The 24,079-nt window shown below is 43.1% G+C and overlaps 1 long non-coding RNA gene across 1 annotated transcript; it reads left to right on the forward strand.

Moving 5' to 3' along the window:
* Nucleotides 1–471: 471 nt before the first annotated feature.
* On the forward strand, nucleotides 472–23,747 carry LOC142830759 (uncharacterized). Its single transcript, XR_016350367.1, has 3 exons — nucleotides 472–3,967; nucleotides 21,068–21,243; nucleotides 22,428–23,747. It is a non-coding gene; the product is annotated as an uncharacterized LOC142830759 (long non-coding RNA).
* The last annotated feature ends 332 nt before the right edge of the window (nucleotides 23,748–24,079 follow it).

Here is a 24,079-nt window from a genome sequence, read left to right on the forward strand (position 1 = left end):
AATGCATTGGTATGGATTTTCCCTTGTGAATGCCCAGACAGATAAGTTTGGCTAATGTTGAGAACTCACTTAGAGAGAAGAGAAATCCTATTCTTTTGCCTTGTGCTGTGGAAAATGTCACAACTATTGAAATTTAGGCACCTTAACCTATTGGGGTGGAAGGTAACAACTGACACAGAACACATGGGCTGTGTCTACACTGGCCGCCTATTACGAAATAGGCATGCTAATGTAGAACTTTGGAAGACGCAAAGCCGGAGAAGAGATAAGCCGGAGAAAAGCGTCCAGACTGGCGCGATCCTCCGGAATAAAGCCCTATTCCGGAGGATCTCTTATTCCTACTTACAAGTAGGAATAAGCGATCCTCCGGAATAGGGCTTTATTCCGGAGGATCGCGCCAGTCTGGACACTTTTCTCCGGCTTATGTCCAAGCCAGAAAAAAGCGGCGGCCATGAAAATGCAAATGCATTTGCCTCTTCCAAAGTTCTACATTTGCATCCCTATTCCGTAATAGGGGCCAATGTAGACGTAGCCATTAGGTTTAATGTCAGATGAATGAGAATTTTGGATTTGGTCAGCAGAACAACCCTCTAGAGTTAGAAGAAGGCTGTGCAATCTTTGTTATTTTTCCCTTTCACATAACACAAAGACCAGGATCACCCAATAAAGTTAATTGGTACCAGGCTTAAAACACATGTAAGGAAATATTTCTTTACACAGTTCACAGACTTGTGGAACACGTTGTCAGGGGTAAGGCCAAAAGTATAGTTAAAAAAAAAAGAACTAGGTACGTTCATGGAAGATAAGTCTGTCAGTGGCTCTTTGCCAAGATGGTTCAGGTTACAACCTCATGTTCTGGATGTCCCTAAACCTCTGACTGTCAAAAGCTAGGACTGGATGGCAGGGGATGGAGCACTTGCTAAATTGCTCATTTCTGTTCATTCCCTCTGAAGCATCTCACTGGCCATTGTTGGAAGACAGGATATTGGGCTAGATCAAGAGTGGGCAATAATTTTTGACCAGGGGCCACTTTAGAAATTTTTGAAGGGGTCCCGGGCTGCCCCTGAAGGGGCAGGGCTTCAGGCAGAAGGAACGGGGCCAGGACACTTCCATGCTTCCCCACCCACAGACCCTGATTGGTCTAGGGGAGGCGAGGGAGCACGCAAAGTCTTTGCCCCTCTGCGAGAACCACCCCTGCCCCTGGCTGTGGGAGGAGACTTCACATGCTCCCACCCACTGCCTACAGGTCAATCGGGGAGGGTCGGGCAGGGGGGAGTCTCTCGTTCTCTGCCCCTGCCCTGCAAGGGAGAGCTGTGCTTAAAATCAACCACCATCTGAGCATGAAATCTTGTCCAGCCCTGCCCTCATCCTGCTATGAGTGTGAGGCACTTAGAAGCACCGTGCCCCTCGCAGGGATGGAAGAGACTTTGTTTGCATGCTCACCCCACCCCCAGGCCAATCAGGGCATGAGGGAACGGCAGGGCTTCTGTGGGCCAGATCAACTTGCTTGGTGGGCCAAATCTGCCTACCCCATGGCAAAATGGACCACTGGTATGACCCAGCATAATCATTCTTATATAGATGTATAAGTACACGATAGCTACAATTCTGAAGCTTATGCTCAGATCTCCAAAAGATCCATTGGATAGTCTGAACTCTAGAAAATCTAGTCCCAAATGCTCCTTCAATATCTCTTGGAAATAAGATAATTAATAACTGAACAGAACTTTGCTAACATACATTTTCGCTTGTAATTTAATTATAGCTCTAAAAATTTACCATCAAATCTTCTCTCTCTTCCCTTCCTAGAAATTATAGCTAAGTAAGCAATGGGTGTTTTTATACTTTGAAAAATAGTTCTCTGAAAGGAAAAAAAATTGATTATCTTTGTACTTTCCTCTTTTTGTAGGGACTGGAAGAACCTGCCTTCCCAATTGCAGTAAATAAATGTGGTGCACAAAGCGACTATAATCAAGGTGCAAATATGCACTAACAGGTATGTAGATGGATTTGTTTTGCAGTTGGAGATTTTATTCCCTGTTAAATGACAGAAGATAGCTGTAGTATCCAGGGACTGCTGTGGTTTTCATACAAAGTGCTTTTCCAAATTGACTGCTTTGCTAGACTGGCAGACAGAAGACCAACAAACATTTTTAAAGAGAGCTTCTATAGTTGAATCTTCCTGCCGCCTTCATATGAAGCCACTGTAAAATAGTAAGTAGCTGCTTTATGTAGATCATTTAAAAAAAATTGTATATACAAGTGATGATAAATAAAATCTTTGTTGGATTCAATGACATGGTGCGAAAGCAATTGCTCCAGATGTATAGGTGACTAAATCTGTCCTTACTTTATAGTACAGTAAAACTCCAATAGTCCGGCATCCAGTTGTACGGCACTCCCGATAGTCAGGCATCGAAATGGTAAGAGCCTAGTGAGTGAACTTCAGCAAAAACAAGTCACAAGGCAGCAGTGGCAGCAGCTGAACTGAGCGAAACCGGACGGGACCAAGTCAGTCTGCCACAGGCATTGTGTGACACTGGACAGTGCTTGTGCTACAATAAAAACACTTTATATACTGTATATACTGTGTGTATATATATATATATATATATATATAAAAACATCTTATAGTACCTCCTGATAGTCTGGCATATTTGATAATCCGGCACCATGTAGGTCCCAAAGGTTCCGGATTATCAGAAGTCTACTGTATTACGTTCTACCATTTCTCTATGGTGATATGGCACTAGCACTTAACACTAGATAGTTAGTAATGCTAACCACAAATGTTAAAAAATCATGAGAATTTTTTAAAGAGACAATTGAGCTTTTTTGTTGTTTTCTTTAGCCTTTCATTGGAGTCATGTTTTCAAAGCACTCCTCTGCAACCATGATGGCTAGATACTTACTTTAAAAAAAAGCCAGTTAAGAGTCTCAGGCAGTTGTACAACTCTATCAGCTGTGGTTATAAAAATAACGACCTCCTCTCTTGGCCCCCAAAAACAATCAAAAAACAAACCACCTGTTACTACCAAATCATGGAAACTGGCAAAATATTTGTTTCAGTTTGAGGAGTCTTTAGGGAAGTAGCATAGAATACTAGGACTGGAAGGGACCTTGAGAGGTCATCGAGTCCAGTCCCCTTCAAGATGTACTTCATATCACTTCAGTAATCAGTAATATCTCATGAATATCTGCTCACTTCTGTTCAGAGAGCTAGTAACAGCATATGTTCCATGTAGATCCCTTTTAAAATCTCAGAACTGGGTATGAATGAATGCAAATGGTACATAGACTCTTAGCTGTCCTTCTGCAGGGGGTGCACGTTTCACCACAACTGATGAGTAATGTTATGTCAAGTAGATTAGTAAATGTGTAGGCAATTGGTAGACTCACTTGATCAAGACACTGAGCTGCAAATATCTTCTGTGAAGGAGGCCCTTTGACATAAAACAACACATCATAAACCAATCCTAGAAGAAGAGTGCCTACTCATGTTCAGAGACATAGAGAAAATTCAGTGTTTCGCCCATACAATAATCCATGAAGATCAAAGGCTGTGTGGGTGGATACCTACTGAACCTTTGCTTACCTTGTCAATAAGATATGGCTGGAGAGAAATAGAAAGGCTGATGTTACACAAGATGATGTGAATGTAACATTGTAAAATTACTTCACCTAAATGGTCCATGTTTCTTGTCTTTATCTGTAGCAATACTTGTTTGTGCAAAACTGTAACCCTAAATAAAGTGACAGATGTGATTCTGCTCTGTCACAACACTAGTTTTACACTTGAATAACTTCACTGATTTGCACAGTTTGTGACTGAGATCAATGTGTGGCTGACCAAGATGTTTACTAAGCAATGTTATCTCATAACCCTGTCCAGCCCTTTCATGAGGTGGGAAGAGCAGAGTGACAGATTCCAAACTCATCTGCATTTCTTGGGGAGCACTAGTTAAAGGTAAGTGGGCCTGGCTGACAATTGACTTTTTGCTTAAATCGCTATAACGATTGTGTTCAGTTGTTACTGCTGAATCTGCTTTACTTGGTATAGCATAGGGATCTGAGAGTGGGAAGAATTATGGTGACTTAGTCTGATTCCATGTGTCTTGTCAATTAGGTCTTTTTGACATAATAGTGGCATATAAAATGTAGGAGCAGTTCTTTCGTTTGGGTGACCTCTAGCTCTTGTTAACTCTTTCCTGTGTGGGAAACTTTTCTCCACCTCTTTTTCTCCTTTTTGATTTGACAGAGATAAACAGCTGCAGCACAGAAGTGGTGGGTTTGTAGCTGGCTGCTACATCTCTCCTGTGCTTGGGGAGTATTCCTTTTTTCCCTCTCTAGTTTTCCTTTCTTCTTTCTGAGATGGTGAAACATTTTTATAATCCTTTTCATAGGAAGGATCTAACTGTTCTTTTGCTGTAGTAAACAGATCTTCATCCTCACCAGGCAGAAGGGTTGTATGACCACCTGACTTATTCCTTTTTTTTCTAGTTTGCTCACCACTCCACTTCTACAACTGCTTGCTTCTCTCTGTAATCTGCTGCTGTTTTCAGTCATGTCTGTGAGCATGAATCCTTGTCCGAAGTCAGTTCATGTATGATGTAGTAATTAGGCCATTAGTGTACTATATTTACTTGTTTTTTCCCCCTCTGGGGGCTAGCCGAGTCACTTTTGCAATGGATCCAACCTACAAGTGGGTATTGTTCATTTCTTAAGTGATTTTACTGTTTATTGGCTAATGGTAAAATCAGTACAGTGGTTGTTCAGATTTCCAGGCCATTAAGGACAAACAGTTTATTCAGCCATATATTCATGCCAAGCCCTGAAGCTGTAAGAGCACTGTATAACTTGGAATCTTCCTTCCTTTTTTGATAGTTAAAATCAACATAACAGTTAAAGCAGCAGAAAATGTGAAATAAAAAACCAATCTGATGCTGGGTGACCATACAAATGTCTGTGCTGAATACAAGACCCAAGGCAGTAAGCGTCAGACAGGACTGAAAATAGCAGTGGTAGATGTTTGGGCTCAGACTGGACCCCAGGCTCTGAGACCAGTCTGTACTGCTGGATTTCAGAGCCTGGCAGTGGGAGAGGACCTTGGAGACTGGGCTCCAGTGTGATCCCAAATGTCAACACTACTATTTTCAGCCCCATAGAGTGACTCCGCAAGCCCAAGTGTATTGACGTGGGCTCCAAGACTTGTTGCTATGGGGTTGTGGATTTTTTGTTTTTTTGTGCATTGGAGACGTGGTCTTTGGCATCATAAATGTCTGACATGTGGCCCAAGAATGATTCGCACTCTCATTTCTGAAGAAGCCACCTTTTCAGTTGCTGTCTCAAATTTCAAGTCCCACAGAAAAGGTAAATACTACCCTGTCTGTGTAATGCTAAAACCAAGGTATTACTCAGTCTAGATGAAGCCCCCTGGAACTTCTGTGTGGGTTTTGGCTGAGCCGGTATCCAGGTCTGAGGAGGCAGACTTCTCTTCAAGTCATTGCCACCCCTTGCCCTCCCCCCACTTAAAACCTTCAGGGAGTCCCCACCTATTCTAATGAGAACTGGGTCAGCAATAACTTTGGTGGCTGAAACTGGCCAGGAATGGTAGATTTGAGGCAGTGGCCAGTGAGGGAGTTCCATGGGAGCTGTGCAGCCTTGGAAAGGAGGGAAGGATGGGATACATGGCAAGTCTGCTGTCAGCCAGGAAGCTGAAACTGAAAAATAAATGAGAGGGATATGTATTGACTTTTATGCTCAGTTCTTATTTTATTCAAATTATATTGCCTATCACTACTCCACCTCAGAGAAAAATAGCTGATTTCACATGACACCAGAATTCTACTGTTCCTTTCCTACAGTTTGAAAGGACAGGTACTCTGTTTATGGAAAAGCAGATTGGTCTGATCACTGGGACCCGAAAAAGCTGGTGATAAGTCATAGGCCATCTATTGTTCTATCTAGCTTCATGCTGCTGTTTAACTGCTTCTGCAAGTTATTTCCCCTCATAGAATCATAGAGCTGGAAGAGACCTCAGAAGGTCATCAAGTCCAGCCCTCTTCCCAAGGCAGGACCAATCCCAATTAAATCAACCCAGCCAGGGCTTTGTTATGCCGAGACATAAAAACCTTTAGGGATGGAGATTCTACCACTTCCCTAAGTAACCCATTCTAATACCTAGCAAAATAGTTTTTCCTAATATCCAACCTGACCTCCCCCACTGTAACTTGAGACCATTGTTCCTTGTTCTGTCATCCGTCACTACTGTGAACAGTCTCTCTTCATCCCCTTCGGAATACCCCTTCAGGAAGTTGAAGGCTGCTATCAAATCACCCCTCACTCTTCTCTTCTGCAGACTAAACAAACCCAAATCTTTTAGTCTTTCCTCATAGGTCATGTGCTCCAGCCCCTTAATAATTTTGGTTGCCCTCTGCTGGACCCTCTACAATGCGTCCACATCTTTTCTATAGTGGGGGAAGGCCCAGAACCGGACACAATACTCCAGATGTGGCCTCACCAGAGCCAAATAAAAGGGAGTAATCACTTCTCTAGATCTGCTGGCAATGCTCCTACTAATGCACCCTAATATGACATTAGCCTTCTTGGCTACAAGGGCACACTGTTGACTCATATCCAGCTTCTTGTCCACTGTAATCCCCAGATCCTTTTCTGCCGAACTGCTACTTAGCCAGTCAATCCCCAATCTGTAACAATGCTTGGGATTCTTCGGTCCCAAGTGCAGAGTCCTGGTTGAACCTCATCAGATTTCTTTTGGTTCAATCCTCTAATCTGTCTAGGTCATTCTGGACCCTATCCCTGCCCTCCAGCATATCTACCTCTCCCCCCAGTTTAGTGTCATCTGAAAACTTGCTGAAGGTGCAATCCATCCCCTCATTCAGGTAATTAATAAAGATATTGAATAAAACCGTTCCTAGAACCGATCCTTGGGGCACTCCACTAGAAACTGACCACCAACCTGACATCGAGTGGTTGATCACAACCTGTTGGGCCCAACATTCTAGCCAGCTTTCTATCCATCTTACAGTCCATTTATCCAGTCCATACTCCCTTAACTTGCAGGCAAGAATATTGTGGGAGACCGTATCAAAAGCTGTGCTAAAGTCAAGGTATATCACATCTACTGACTTTGCCGCATCCACTAACTTTCATCAGATTACTGTGCCACGTTTTACAATGCATCTTCAGCAGAATATAAATCAATTTAGGATATGTCTACACTATACAACTTTGAGCCTGTTGCTAAAAGTCGGTGCATGTGAATGCTTTCTGTTGGTACTTTTGCTTATAATATACCTTCATCCCCAATAATCAGGCTTTGCTTTGTAGGAGAGCATCCTGCTGACAAAGCAGCATTTACATATGTGTGGTCTTGCCCCAGCAAAACCTTGTCATTCAATGGGGGCAGCACATTTAAGCTCCCGTGAACAACAGAAGTTTTGTGGAGGAAGTGTTGATATAGCCTTAGTGTCTATAGTGTTTCATTTTTATATTTCTTGTTTGTCAGCACTAATAGGATGCGTTACCCTGTTTTTCCTGATGCTGACTTTCTGTCTATCTCTTGTTGTATGTCTATGGCCTATACTTGTGGAATATCAGTGAAAAATATTTGCTATTCAAAACCAATCGTGTGTTAGCTATGGTTGACTGTTGGCTTTTTTATTAAATTGCTGCAGTGCATTCTATTCTTAAAGTTGATTCTCTTCAGCAACCACTGATGTTAGCAAAGATGCTGAGGACCTGAAGGTGGGATAATTTACAGTGATTTCGAATGATACGATTAGACACGGTATATTACACTTTTACAATCATCCCAAAGGTGATTTTAAATCAATCATATAAAAAATATCACATTTAGTTGCTGATTGCCTACTGAAAAGCATTTCAAACTGGATAATCTAATTTCCCAATTAAAGCAAAATCAAGACAGCACATTTTTTAGATAATGTTGGGAAAATTAGCAGTCTATTAGAAAGATGAACAAAGAACACTGGGAGAAAAAGTGCAGAAGTTACATATATAATTGAAAGGTATATAAAGGAATCTTCTATGAAAATTCAATTAAAACTTAACTAGCAAGACCCTTCAAAGAAATGTAATTAAAAGTTTAGGTGCACTGAAACACTTTATGGAAGAAAAATAAATAGTGCTCTGCATATCAAAAGCCAATGAAATCAAATTTTCTCTATAATAACCAAGAGGATCATAAGATAGAACTTTTAAGATACCCTGCATGTCATGCTATTAATATTATCTCAAAGCCTTGCTGAGCACACATGAATCAATAGTCACTTTAATACCTGCAGTAAATGACTGTCTGATTCTTAAGACTACAAGTAGTGAGCAAGTGTGAAACTAACTCTGGAATATATAGCTCAGTGAACCAAGATCTCTGAAGTTTATGCCGATGCAAAGCTGTTGCAGATGAATGCTGCAGCTGCAGTGTCCAGCCACTAAAATTTGTTATTCCTGGAAGGGGCAGTATATCTGGACAAGAGTGTTGTCAACAAATAAGCAATTCTGTCTCTGTAATTTAATTCATGGAAGCACTGAGTTTTGGAAGTGATTATTTACAGGGATGACACAATAATGGCTGCACCATAGAAGCTACAACAACTTGAATATTAGCCATATACCAATACTACTGGCAGTGAGAGATGAATCTTAATGAGTTCAGTAAGGGTATGTCTACGCTTGAACCCTAGTTCGAACTAGGGATGCAAATGCAGGCATTCGAAATAGTCAATGAAGCGGGGATTTAAATATCCCGCGCTTCATTAGCATGATCTCGCCAGCGCGTTACTCCGAATACCAGCTGTTTCAAAAGTGAAAGTGCATGCCAGGATGCACTGGTTCGAACTAACAGTACTCCTCAAAAATTGACTATTTCGAATGCCTGCATTTGCACCCCTAGTTTGAACTAGGGTGCAAGTGTAGACATAGCCTAACTTAATTCAGTTGGGATAAGCCTCTAGATTCAGACATTTCTCCAGCTCTTACCCAAAGTGCTGAGGTTTCATCTATCAAACTCTTGATCAACTCACTGGTCCTCAATAGGTTTGTTCCAGGAATTATGTCCTATTTTAGACTTTCACCTCTTCTTATCAACCCTTTAATCAATTCATCTGTTTTCTTGCTAGATTCCTCAGTCTTTTAATAGGCTTCTTAGGCCTGGCTTCCTTTTTGTGATCCTTCCTGTAGTGTCTTGTATCTTCCTATCCAACTTCCTGACCCACCTCTTCTCTTGTGCTGCATTCTTGTCCTTTCTTACAAAATCTCTTCATCTCAGACTCTTCCAACCCTAAAATTCCTGACTATTCAGCTGTCTGTCTTTGTTTTAGCAACAGTGGCACTTTTATTTGGGGTGCTAACAGGCATGCTGCAGGACCTTAATCTCATGACCTTGTGGGAGTTCATGGAGCATATTGGGCCCTGTACACTGGGGCTGTGTGATGGCACTTAATGTATATGTTTGTCATTTAGAGAAATGAATTGAGAGGATGACGAATGGTCATTTCTGTGCAGAGAAAGGAAAATTTCTTTCAGGTGTTTGAAATAGAGGGATTTTTTGGTAGGTGGGCAAATAGGCTTATCTGAATCATTTCAAGCATTTTAAAAAGCGTGGGGAAAGGAATGAAGTTTGGGATTTATTCTTTCTTTAGTCAAACAGGCACCACTATGTCTACCTGCAAATTTGCACTTGTTTGGTAGGAAAGGAATCTGACTGTTCCAGCAACACAATATCCCTAATACTGCAGCTTACACCAGTCTTGGAATGGATAATTTTAATGTTGATTTTTTTTCTTTAAAACATACTCTGATTAGCTTTGAAACTTTGCCAAAAATGACATTCTGAAATAATAGTCTTACGGCTTCAGAGTGAGAATGACTGTAAGTACTGGAGTACCAGGTGCTGGCTTCTTTAATTTCTCTACAGTTGGAAGATGACATTTAAATAGGTAGACCATATTTCAAACCCTAAATCTAGTGTGCATAAATGGCTTTCTAGCCTGAGTAGTATTCAATCTAAAGACAATAAAAAACCAACGTGCTCTCTTATCAGTCATCCCTGGACAGGACTGCATTTGTGCCACTACACTATATGTGGTGGAATGACAGGTGTAATCTTTCCTGGGACTACTCTATTGGCCTAGAAGATTAGTATGATTTATTGCTCCCCCCACCCCAGGCCTGGCCCCTGCTCCAGTGGGGTTCATGATTTCCATGCCTAGAGCTCGTTAAAAGTCAGAATTGCCCACTTTGTAGCTGAGTCCCTGATGAAGGCAGGGTTAGGAGGCTGTCACTCTGTGGCAGGAAATTTTAGAGGCCTAGGCCCTTTGACTCTGAAATAATCTGTAAATTGGCAGTGCCTTAAAGCCATGGATCCTGGCTCCTCAGCTGCCCTCCAGTGACAGGGCATTTCAGAGATAATCCATCAAAACAGATGTTTCACAGTAACATCCAATATTTGACAATTTGGTATTTTTTGATGAAAAATGTTTAATTGGAAAACTCCTGACCAGCTCTAGCCATGTCCTCTCAGCCCCTTCTAGCGATTTGATCCCTGGGGTCAGAGGAGTGAGAAGTATCTCCATTATGCAGATCCACAGAGGTTCTTATTGTTGTGCTCAACTCACACAACACATCACAATCTACTCCATAAATGTGTGGTTCACCTAATTTCCCTCTCCAATATCTTTGCTGATACTTTCTCCATCACAATTTTACAAAATTGCACCCTTCAGCTCTGCACTGTGTGTCACAAGGCGTCCTAGTCTGACCAGGGTCATGCTACTCCGTCCGCCGAGCAGCCTGAGGTGAATTGTCTTTTATGAGCCTTTAATTCTGCACCCCCCTGGGGCAAGGAGGGGATTGAGGGGGACCTGGGCCCATCCTCTCTCCAGGTTCTGACCCAGGGCCCGTGAGCATGTCTCGCACACCTGGATGGCGGGGCTGTTTACTGTAACACGCCAGCCTGCAGGCAAACTCCCAACTGCTTGCTCTGAGTCACTTCCTCAACTCCCCCCCACCTGCCCTTCCTCCAGAAGGTTAAAGGGGTTTTTGGGGCACCATTGCTGGATAGCCCTCCCTGTTCCTCTCCCGTGTTACCTCCTCACTCCAGTTTCTTCCTCCTCCCGTACCTCCCCCCACCTTGCCAGGAGGGCTCCTCTTATAGCCCCTCCCTTCCTCCTCAGCTGCCTCTGCCCCACCTCCCTCCCATTGGGCCGTTGCCCGGGGCAGCTGCACAGATGCCAGCAGCAGTCCCCCTCTTCCTGAGGTGCATGCGTGGGCATCCTCTGGACTCTGCTCCTCTCCTTTCCCCTCTCCCTGGCTGTTCGGCATTCCAGCGCATCCTGCTGTGGCGAGTCCATAGCTGTTTCCCTTACCGCCATCTCAGGAGGGCTCCCGCCTCTCTGCCCTCCTCCCCTTTACTCCAGGGCCTATTGCCCAGTGCAGGGTTGCTTCACTCCGTCACACTGTGTCTATCAAGAGGCTTTATGACACTTTTTGCAGGTGTGGATTTGGCTGAGGGCCTGTTTGATGACTTCTCCCTCAAACTAGAGCAGCCTGAGGGGAATGCATTCTGGCCTATTCTGTGGAAAGGGGGCAGGTGTCTTCGATCCATATTCCTTTGTTTGAAGATGTTTGGCTTTTAAAGGACTAGTGTGTCATGGATCTGCTATTCTAAATATTGTGAGATATTGTCACAGGGATGTCACTCAGCTGTTGACTGGTGCTTGTGAAGTGGCAACACCACTCTTGTCTCTTCATTCTCTTGTGCACTTTGCTGCTGTGCCTGACAGAGAACAACATAACACTGGCTTGAAAGGTTTCTCTGACAAACAGCCTCCCCTCATAATAACAGTTCCCCCACTGCAAATAAGAGGAGCAGGCCTGAAATACCCTGCCTCTGAGTTTGTTTCCCTTACCTGTAGTTCTAATGGCCCTAACAACAAACGGACTGGGCTCTTTTAAGAGGGAATTGTGCCAAGCCACCTGTGCCTCGTTAACAGTCTCACAGTGGGCCCGAGAGGGCACCTGGTCCCTGTAAGAGTGGCAGAGTGAGTCTAGGGAGGATTAAGAGATCGTTGCAGAAGAGTTCTAGAGACCAAAAGACTTCTGCCATAGGGTGTAGTAGCTCCACACCGGGCAAGCTGGGCTTAATCAGGCTCACCTGGGTGAAGAAGTCCTGCCACTGCAGCCCAGGTACAAAAGCTTGGAGAGAGGCAGCAGCTGCTGAGGAGGTAGGGGAGATTGTTAGAGTGCTTGTAGGCAAACTGCCAGAGGGATACCATTGCTGCAACAGAGGATATGGAGAAGAGCCCCAGAAGGAGGCCAGTGGAGACTGGTAGGAAGTAGCCCAGGGTGGGATATTGTAGCCTGTGGTTCTCAGTGTGTTGTGGTGGGATTCCCTGCGGAGACAGCAGTGGGCTATGCCACTGCTAATAGGGCCCTGGGCTGGGACCTGGTGGAGTAGGGGCCTGGGGATTGAGGATGTGGTAGGGGGACCTGAGCTGTGAGGGGGGCAGCACCTGTTTTATTACTAGAGACTCCAGCCATTAGGCAGCACTGTCCCAATGAGAGGGGTGTTGACTATAGATTCTGGCTGCCAGGACACATGGCCCTGGTGGGAGGGGCATGGGTGTAAACACACAGTTGTGTTGCAGGACATGTGGGATTGGTTATGGTCATAAGAAGCACAGGTACATGGCAGCTCCCTCTGGGAGAGGGATGAGTGTAACACCCCATGACAACACCCATTAGATATGGCTGGTAATGACTTGTCAAAATAGGGCAGATAGAGAACAGGGAAAAGTCCCAGGACTGAGTTTGTTTTGAATGCTACAAATTAGACCCAGAAGGGGAATGTGTTAAAGATGCTGGACTGATGGAGTTAGAATCTGGCATAAGGGAAACTGAGGCAGGGTGCTGCAGAGCTGCTCCTGGCAATGGGAATGGCCTCAGAGACAGCTGATCTGGTTATGTCGCCCAACAAGTTATAGCTAGTATAATACCAAAGCTCCCCATTTTCTCTTTGGACAGCTGCTGTGTCTGAACTTTATTTCAATCAGCTGTCCGTTTGGGTGAATCCTTTATTTTTTCACACACATAAACCTCCTCCCTCTCAGAAGATACATGGAGGGAAGGACCAAATCTGTGACTAAACTTGTGGGGGGAAAAATCAGTCAAAATGGTTCATTTTGGCCATTTTGAATTTTTTTGACCTTTTCAAAATAAAAATGTCTTGATTTGTTTTAAACAAATTTCTGTTTTGAAATTTAGCTAATTTAAAAACCAGTTGCACAAATAGTCACCCAATACATATTGAGAAACATGGAAAAAATTCCAGTGAAACACTTTATTTGACCCTAAATGAATATTTATTTTTTTTAGGTTTTTTTTTTTTTACGGTGTTGTGGTTTTTTTTTTTTTTTTGAGGGCGTAGAAAACTGAACCATCCTCCCCAAACGTTGATTAAACTTTGACTTTTTCCCCAATTTTTTTTATTTAGTCCTCACCTGAAAAACCAGCATCCATTCAGCTGTGTTAAGCCCCACTGTCCAAGCTGCTGCTTTTGCTAGTTACATGCTGAACACAGAGGTGCTAAATCTCATTACACTACCTATGTCCTTTTGTTGTCACAATGAAGGGCAGATTTGCACTTACCCTAGTAGCAAAGAAAGTTAAATCTGATCTGCTAATGTGGTGTCTCCTGGTCTGTGTGCTGTTTCCAACAGCACTGTGGCAAGCAGGAAACTTCAGCTGTGCTTTGCCTTCCTGTGAAGGGGCCACTGAGAGGGGATGCAGGAGACATTTTTTCTATTTGTGAGTGTTGGGTCTCTTGCTGAATTCCAGGATAGGCTCATGTGTTACTCTCCATGAAATTGCTGAGTTACTGGTCTGACAAGGAACAAAATTTCATCTGTCTCCTGACAGGGGTATGAATTTGTGCTGTGAAACTGGAAGAGGTATAAACAGTGTTTAATGAGATACAATTGCAGAAATTAAACCAGCATATACTTGTTCAAAATATACAGAAGATTATTTTTGTAAAGTTTGAGGGCATGGCTGCTACATTCTGTAGCCTGGCTTTGTATGACTCATTGATGTTTAAAAGAACACTTTTTTAAAAAAAACAAACTTACATCAGTGATAACACTTGCTAAATTTTCTGTGAAACACATAGTGGACTTTAAGTGTAGCTCTAATTAGTTTGCCCCACATAATACTGAAAACTAGCTCCTTGGCATTATTTATCTAGGAATACATTTACATATAAATTTATATAATGAAAATTGTGAAGAGAAGGCAAATTGGGCTTAACAGAATTCAGAAAAGGCTTAACTGTTTATAAAGATAATGGGGAAAATCAAGACTTCTATTAGGTAGGACTGAAAACAAAAGGGATATAAATCCTTATGCTTCAGGGGAAAATTGATGGAGTTTAGGGAGGAATCTTTCCCTACTGTTACCTGCTACAGAGATTCTTGTTAAATGCCTGATACTGACTGCAGTCAGACTAAACTTGATGGACTGTTGTTCTTATCCAGGATGGCAATTCTAGTGTCAGGACAATATATTGCTGTATAGACACATTACTTCACTGTAAGGTAAGACGGATTTATAATACCTTGCCACTCATGTGCAGCTCTCAAACCCACTTGACAAAGGTGAGATAAATCTTCTTATCCCCATTTTACAGATAAAGAAATTATAACACAAAAGCTTATTGTCCTTGCTATTAAGGGAGTTAATGGGAGAACTGAGAATGAAAAAGCAGGCTCACTGCAATGCTTTATTCCCTGGATCAAACTACCTTTCCTGCCCCAAAGCTTTTCTCAAAACACCAATTAGTTCCCCTTCTTCACTTCCTTCCCCCCAATCAATGGATCTGTTGTCTTGCATATTGTGAATCCCAGAGGGGGTAGCAAGAATAATCCATGATCTTTAGGGAAAAATCACTATACTGGCAAACTTCCAGCACCAGCAAGTGGTGTTGGTTTTACAGCAAAAAGGCTGCCAGATGCTAGGCAGATAGAAACTATATGCAATTTTGCTGTAGCCATGTTGGTCCCAGGATATAGGGACAAGGTCAATGGCTGAGGTAATATATATTTTATTGGACAAACTTCTCTTGGTGAGAGGGACAAGCTTTTCAGCTTACATAGAGCTCTCCTTCAGGTCTGGGCTTTAGACAAACTTTCAAGCTTATTCTTCTCAACAACAGAAGTTGGTCCAGTAAAAAAAAATATTACCTCACCCAATCTTGCTTTTCAGACAGAAACAGACTTTATTTCTAAAAAGGAAAGCTTAGCTCATCTCTTTGTATAGATTCCCAAAGCAGGTGTGTGTGCAGGAGAGGTTGGGAGCTTTGGCTCCAAGGCCTGGTCCTGAGTTAACACAGGGAGATTTTTTTTTCCCCATTTACAAGGGATTTTTTTGCTGCTGCATTGTGGTAATGGCGGTAGCTGGATGAGAAAGTTGGTGTAGATTAAAAGCAGGGAATACCCTCCTCCTCCCCCACCCGGGTCCACTCTCCCTCCCTTCTCTTTTCAAGGCATCTGCTAAGAGCTCCCTGAGGCTTCTTTTACACAGAGCCCATATTGCTAAAATCCATGCTACCTTCTGAACACACAACATACTTAATGGCTGTGTCTAGACTGGCCAGTTTTTCCAGAAAATCAGCCACTTTTCCGGAAAAACTTGCCAGCTGTCTACACTGGCCGCTTGAATTTCCGCAAAAGCACTGACTTCCTACTGTAAGAAATCAGTGTTTCTTGCGGAAATACTATTCTGCTCCCATTCAGGCAAAAGTCCCTTTTGCGCAAAGGGCGATCGGGGCTTTTTTGCACAAAAGTGCGTCTAGATTGGCACAGATGCTTTTCCGCAAAAAGTGCTTTTGCGGAAAAGTATCCATGCCAATCTAGATGCTCTTTTCTGCAAATGCTTTTAACGGAAAACGTTTCCGTTAAAAGCATTTGCAGAAAATCATGCTAGTCTTAGCGTAGCCAATGTGAATTATTTCATGTACTTGAATGCAAACAGCACATTAGGAATAAATACTTGTCTTTACTTTATTGCAAATCCCAAACTACCAACGTTGCTTATTAAGCCCCCACCCTTCTAATGATGAAACACAGGGCCTGATCTGTAGTAAGCAAGCTGAGTTGAGCTGTGCTTGCAGCAGGAAATGAAGAAAGTAATCTTCAGCCCTCACCAGCTTTAGCACCAGGGTACTTGTATAATCTGTCCCTGGTTACCACTACTGCCTATGGCTGGGGCATGTGCCTCGGGACTATATGGATGTAAGTTGTGTGGGCCCATCAACCAGATGTTCCTTTTGTGTAGATCACATCCATTGTCTTTCTTTCCACATTAAGCTGCTGCAATACACCATAGAAATTCTGCAGTGGCTGAAAAGTGTAGCAGTTCCTCCTTTGTGGGGTTCTTTAGTCCTGAGTCCTCACAACAGAAACAGGATTTCCACTGCTTCATGCCTTTACTCAACTTATGGAGTAACCTCAGATTTGGACCCAGTGAGAATAAGGATTTAAAGTGTGTGTGTGTGTGTGTGTGTGTGTATTTCTGAAAGCTTTTACTGTAAAGAAATTTAATGACCACAGACCAATGATTGCTGGTGATGGTTCCCACCTGACTACTAAAACTGCCAGGATTTAACCCCAGTTCCCTGTGACAAAAAGATGCCAATAAAGTTAAATATAGTTGTATAAAACTGTATTTTGGCCTCTTGTAATGTCCAGACTCAAAGCTAGCCACAAGAAAGGAGATCAGTGTGCTCTCCATCACCAAAATGAAGATGTTGAGATGGTCAAATGGTTGCATGTCCCATGACAGGAAATGGAAAGGAGATAGTAAGGGGCCCAATGCGGGCTGCTCCAGTTGAAGACAAATTGAGGGAAGGCAGGCTGCATTGGTATGGGCATGTCCAGCAGAGACTGGATCAATAGGATGGCTCTTTCAGTGAGTATGGGTGGAACATTACTGAGGAGTGGGTCCCAAATACTTGGTACATGGACCAAATATCAGTGGCCTTCAGAGGTGAGTCTGCATGACAGCCTGGTATACACTGAAGAGTTTTAGACAAAGGCTATAAAAGTTGCTGCTCTTGAACAAGGGAGGGGTGAACAAGAGTTAATTTCTGTACTTATGACTAACTTAGAATTGTCAGTGAAATCGAACCCTGAACTTCTGCATTTAATTACAGGTTAGATGTAATTCTAAGCATCTAGAATGGGAACTTTCTCACCCTCATTCGGAAGTGAAGTAAAACGTGGCTGTGAAAGATTTCTTTAGTGAAGAGTGAAAAGCTGAATAAGCCATAGCAGTGATTATTTTTTTCCTGCTAGTCAGTCAGGGATCAGAAAGCTGGAACTATCTTATGAAATTTCATTTTTTGGAATGTTTGCATTTATGAGAAGCACAGAGTAGGACCTTACTGATGATTAAAAAAGCTCTTAGTCTAGTTGTATTCAGCTTCTGTGAACCGTGTAGCTGCTGTATCCTCTCATATTTAACATTCCTGGTTTTTTGTAACTTCTCATATGTAGGTAAGCTTCCTTTTCACAGTCTTTGCCTCGAGATTTTCAGATGGGTATATCGCTCTAGTAACCTTGTAAAATCTCATGATCTGAAAATGTGATAGAACTGTGGGTCTGTCTGAGAATAAAAATACCAGGATCGCAAAACCTTCAAACCTTTCCTCAGAATCAAACTTTTCTCATCTGACCTTGTGGTGTACAGTAATGACATAAAAAAACCCCTTGAAATCAGGTGAAATACTCCTGGTTTTGCCTTTTGTTGCAAACCTGAAAAATGACCCAGGTTTGCCAAGGTTCACAAACCTTTGGTTGAGCTTCAGGCTGAGTTGCTGAATGAACCTGTACTGATTGTAGATTTGTGACTTCATGTGGCAGGAATGCAAACTGGCTGAGTGCCATATGGCTTCCATCTGAAACCATGAAAACTCAATGGCTTTGGGTAGATCTTGCTCTTAGATTTGGTTTTCCCTGTGATTAGGGTTGTGAGTGAAAATGGAAAACAGACACTCACAGAAACCTATTTTTATTCAAAACTGCTGTAAATCACAGCTGATTAGTCTTGCACAGGGAGGTCATGTGGCTGAAGTGAAGATGGCTGGAATGTCCAAATTAGCTTTGTGCTTTTGCCCTTTGTTAGATTGTCTTCTGTATTTGAAGCAAAATGCAGGACAATGTAGCACTTTAAAGACTAACAAGATGGTTTATTAGATGATGAGCTTTCGTGGGCCAGACCCACTTCCTCACCCCACGAAAGCTCATCATCTAATAAACCATCTTGTTAGTCTTTAAAGTGCTACATTGTCCTGCATTTTGCTTCAACTACCCCAGACTAACACGGCTACATTTCTATCACTGTCTTCTGTATTGTATTTCGTCTTTGCGATAGCTCTTCCTGTTGATTATAGTGAAGATTACCTCTGTTGCTTCCATTTCTGTCTCCTTGTAGACTGGGCCTACACCTAAAATCTAGGGGTCAACTTAGCGACATCACTCAGGGATGTGGAAAATTTCACATTCTGTGTGACTGTTACGTTGACTAACCCCCACTGTAGATGCAGGTAGATTAATGGAAGAATTCTTCTGTCAATCTTGCTACCACTTCTTGGAGAGGCAATTTTACTACAGAGATGGGGGATACCCTTTCCATTGCTGTAAGAAGCACCTATGCTACCACAACAGTGCTGGAATAGCTGTTGTAGTGTAGCTATGCCTACAGAGCAGTGTTTTCCAATTTTATTTGGCCATGGAACCCTTTCCAGCTTAAAAGAATTTCAAGGAATCCCTAGGGTTGCCAGGGTAAAATTTGTAAAGCTTTAAAAAAAAGAAAAAAAAAAAGCAAGCTGCAAAATAGACTGTCTCTAACAGGGGGTGGGGTAGTGCTGCATTCCACGGAGCACCAATTGTGAGGTATTGTCACAGGTATTGTCACAGGGATGACACTCAGCTGTTAACCGGTAGGGAAGTGTTTAATTTTAGATTTGCTTATCCAATACCCTCATTTCATGCAAATCCAATGAAAAGGAAGAATAGATAGCTACCAGGGGCATTGGAGTCTTATCCCTCCCCTCCACAGAGCCACTGTGGCTGAGCGGTGCTGCAGAGATCTAACTTGACCATAAAGCAAGTGAATGTGCCACATCTGCATTGAACTGACAATTGCCCTACCCACACTGCAAAACCAACTGAAAGCTAAGTAGTAGTATGCTCTGCTCTTTATATAGTCACCAAAGAGTGTCACTAGCCCATTGCTGGCCATCTTGGTGTCAAGAAAGAATCTGCTGTTTTTCCATTTTTGACAGTTAAGTGAGTAGGTCTGATTCAAACACAGAGGGAACAGGTGTGTTTGATAAAGGTGCCATTTTTACATGGGGATTTTTGAGACCATATTTGTGCTTTTGTGTTACACAGTGAAGTACAAGGAAATAAATGTATTCAGAGGAAAGTCACACACTTTTTTTTGCAGGGGAAAAAATTATTTGAAAAACTTTGAACCAGTGTCCTTAAGTGTCAAGTATCAGAGGGGTAGCCATGTTAGTCTGAATCTGCAAAAGTGGCGAGGAGTGCTGTGGCACCTTATAGACTAACTTTCTATCGCAAACCAGTGGGAGACTATTAGACATTCTCCCCTCCCTCAACTAAGAATGAGACATGTGAAAGGAAATAGAGTGCCTGTGTATTTTACTGCAGGTGTTTCTGTAACTGTGATTGTTGGAAAATTCACTTTTTCAGTGGCCACCAGTCTCCAGCTCTGTGGTCCAGTGTTAGTGCTCTGGCTTGCATAATCATGAAGGAATCCTGGCTGGCTTAGTCTGCTCACATTTGCCCTCTGCTCACACTGTGCATCTTTCTCGGTTATAGTTGTTTCCTACTTTCTCCATTAATAAAATGGATAGAAATAATTTATGCTAGGTTTTCAGACCCCTCAGGGAAGCTTTGCATAAGTACAGAGTGGCTTCTGCAGGAGCCATGCAGTCTGGAGGAAGTAGTGGTGGTGGGTTTGCATTGAGAGCCCAGATAGTGGGCTCTTTTTTCTTGGCTCAGTGCTCAGATATCAGTTAAGTGGAACTATGGGGTAGTGAGGCTGCAACCTCCTGCTAAAGCCCAACAAACCCTGCCCCCCATAGGCAGCTTTTCAAGACACTGTGCAAGATTCCTCTCTATTTCTTGGCTTCATTACCTTTCTCAGTGGTATTTGTGGGGAATGGACAGTTTAACCCTGGAGTACTGATCTTATGCTCTCTGGAGTAAAGGCAAATCTCCCTTTGGCATTAGTGATGGTGGATCAAGTCCTAAGTGACTTGCCTGAGGTCACAAGGAAGTCTGTAGCAGAAGTTAGAAGTCTTAACTCAGTCTTCTCTGCTATCCACTGGACAACTTGAACAGTTCTGCTGCAGGAGGAAGTTTTATTTTCTTCCATTCCAAATTAATTGTTCAATACCCGTATGTTTAAAAACAAAACTGGTTTGTTTTTGCCCATTAAGGGGCAAAATAAACTAAGGCTGATTCTGAACTTCCATCAGTGGTATTTAAGCCAAGAACATTACCATTTGTCAAGTATCAGCATATTTGAGTAGTTGAAGGATGTTGTATGTTGGCCTTTTTCTCTTAGGTAAAAACAACTTGGCAAGGTCTCTCTCTCTCTCTCTTCCTCCATCTTTCCCCCTCCCCCCGCCTGTCCTTCCTGAATAAGCTGCACCCTTCTATACCAATATTCCAGTCATGCACCTTATCCAACCAAGTCTCTGATAATTGTCATAGTTGTGTTTATGTACTAGAGTTTCGAGTTCTTCCTGCATATTTCCCACACATCTTATATTAGTATACAGATAATGCTCCTCCCTCCTGTTTCTAACCCATCTCCCCGGTCTTCATGCTTATGACTTAACTATGGCCTTTAGTCACCTGCCCTCATTGAACCTAGCTTAAAGCCCTCCTCACAATGTTAGTCAATCTGAATCCAATACTCTCTCCCCCTTCCTCAATAGGTGGACCTCATCTCTGCTTATCAGTCCTTCCCAGAGCATCGTGTGATCAAGGAAACCAAATTCCTCCTGATGACAATCTTCATAGAATGCATCTGTCTCTGCCTGGGCCCCTACCTTGACTTGAAGGATTAAGGAGAACACCACCTGCATCCCAAACTCTTCACCTGTACTCAGAGGTCTGTAGTCACTTCTGATCTGCTGAGGGTCCTACCTTTCAGTATCATTAGTGCCCACATGCATATGTAGCATGGAGTAGCATCCAGAGGATGGATAAACCTTGACAATCCCTCTGTATCACCTCAGTTACAGGCCCCTGGCAAGTAGCATACCTCCTGGGATACTGTGTCAGCAGCAGATGGTACCTCCACGCTCCTCAGACAGTCTCCAACCACCACTGTCCTGTGTTTGGGGCAGCATAACGGTTCTCCAGCACTATGGTGGGTGGGTTGGAAGCAGGGATGGAGCACTGCATGCTGTCAGAAGTAAGCAACTGCAAGTGTCCTCTCTGTGACAGAGCCACCTCCTCCTCCTGTAGTGGTGTGCCAGCCGTCCTCTATAGCTAGTTAGTTTTATCAGCCTTGGATGTCTCTAGATAAATACTCTCAAGGAAGTCCTCATGGGCATCAATGCTTCTGTAACTCTTTCCTATGTGTTTCTTGAGACATTCTGCCATCGGGCATCTTTCACATTTGATGGTCCCCCACAGCATGGTTTTCTGTAAGCAGGAGATGCATGCCACAGCCTCTGTAAAACCACACCAGGATCTGGGTAGAGGCATCCAGGGTCAGATTGTCTGTCTGGATGCAGGCACAGGTGGAGGAGACAGGAGCAGTCTTGGCCCTTCCTAACTGTACTGGTTATATTAGGACTCTTACAAACTCCCTCTCAAACTCACTTGTTTGTGGTCCCTGGTTGCTTAGCCTCTCACTTTTAAGGTCGTCTCTTCTGGGTCAGCCCTATCCCCTCATTAAGCACACAGGGGAGGATGATCACAAGGATGACAGAGGCTGATCAAGAGAACAAAGTCTCAAACAGTCTCCAGACACACACAATCCTAACAGTTCTCAGACACACAATACCTAACTGAAAAAATTTGAGAGAGAAAAATGCAAACCAACAGTCAAGCTAGTAATAGAAAATAAGACATAGGAGGAGCAATGTAAGAGGTGTAGGTTTATGGTAAGTCTGTTCCCCATTTAGGAGCTGCAGAGGAGAAAGCTCTTGCACTGTCAGTGGTGAGATTGAAAGGATGTCAGCTGACGGTCAGGGCAGTGTGTGTGTGTGTGTGTGTGTGTGTGTGTGTGTGTGTGTGTGTGTGTGTTTCTGAGAAAAGGTTTAACATCCATGTCTTTACTGCTAGGACCGGGGTCCCGTTGCAGAGGGCAGCCAACAGGCTGACAGACGCCCCTGTATTTATAAGAAGAGCTTATTACATCTCAGATTTCAGCTGCTACGATACAGGATCCCTGCGCAGCGGGCAGTCTAGGGAAGACTGAGAGATGCCCCAACAGATCTGTCACCTGGGAGTGACGCGATCTAAACGCCCAAGCTCTTCCTATACCTGTCCCTTATGACCAGCTGAAGTTCTTTTAAATTGTGCTTGGTTCTGTTACAGCAACTGAAGGAGTCAGGTTAAAACTTAAACAGTTACAGGTTTATTAAAAAGACTTATAAAAGCATATGGTTACAATGGCTATTGCTCTCTTTCTTAACTGCTAGCAAATATAGATCTTTAAAAAATGGTTACAAGGAAAATAAAGATAGAAAATAGAAATAATGGTACCGAGTGACAGCTTAATCTTTAAAGAGCTCTAAGTCTATGTGTACACTTAAGACAAAGGACCACATCCAGGTACAATTTTTACCCCCTTCTGTGCCTCTCGACTCCAGCGGGTCAAGCCAGGGCCGGTCCCTCAATTCCTAGGAAAGACGAATACGAGGTGGGCGTCCCCGTAGAACCTTGGGAGGTCAAACACCTAACCCGACCAGCTGATATATGGTAGATTGACACTCAGAGTAAATGTGCTGCTGGACCCGTCTTTATACCCATAGGGGCCCGTATCCTCTTTCTTATCTAAGATGCCGAATTGTACTGGTTTGTCTTTGTGACGCCAGTTCTTACAAGCAAATTTCAACTTAATTTACACTTGCAAGAGAGAACTAAATTGTGAGTACTGGACACTTTTTTTTACTGGGTGAGAGATTCCTCCCCCCCCGCGGATGGCTGTGTGTTCGTATCAATATGGGTTTTTAGTCAAGGGTACTCCTCTGCAGCCTCTTGGTCAGCAATCAGCGTATCTCTGTTTACAGCCATTCATGGTCACACAGCCTGGGCCTTCTGCTCTGTGTGCCCTGTATGCTCCAGGCAAGCAAAAATGGGAGGGTTCCAGGGGGGTCCCAGTCTGGCTACAGACATGGAAGGGATTAGTGCTATGGGAGTAAGAAGAAAAAGGTTGCAGCAACTCAATAGAAACTTGAAGGATGGCTAAGTGCTGCTGTAAGGAGACGCGGGCACAGAGCTAGCTCATCTCTCATGGACCTTGAGGGGGTTAGGTTTACAGTGGGACCATGCAAATGGTGCAGCCTGTCCCCTAGCATGTGTAGTCTGCTCCCTCAGAAAATGAGGCAATCCCTGTCAAGAAAAAAAGCTGCATATAACGTATTACATGTGGAAGATGTGTCTGGGAGGGATGTGGGGGGAGAAGCATGTGCAAATTCAAGTCCATCATGGACACATCTAATCTGAGCTATAGGCAGTAACACAGCAACAGCTATCTCTGAGCTGTATTAGCACAATGTTCCTGGCAAGATCCCAAACAACAGGTGGAATGCAGAATAACTTCCATCATTGGTCTGTTTTTGTTTTGTTTTTTGTTTGTGAGCATGGATTCAAATAGTTAAATAGCTCCCTGAGGTTGATTTTTAAGTAATTCTTTAATTTTTGTGACAAATCATCTCAATTATAACTTTATTTTTTCTGTTTTTAAATTACTGATTCATTTTAAACCTTAA

The sequence above is a fragment of the Pelodiscus sinensis genome, chromosome 10 (assembly GCF_052426305.1).
Source record: "Pelodiscus sinensis isolate ZL-2025 chromosome 10, ASM5242630v1, whole genome shotgun sequence".
In the NCBI taxonomy this organism is placed as follows: domain Eukaryota; kingdom Metazoa; phylum Chordata; order Testudines; family Trionychidae; genus Pelodiscus; species Pelodiscus sinensis.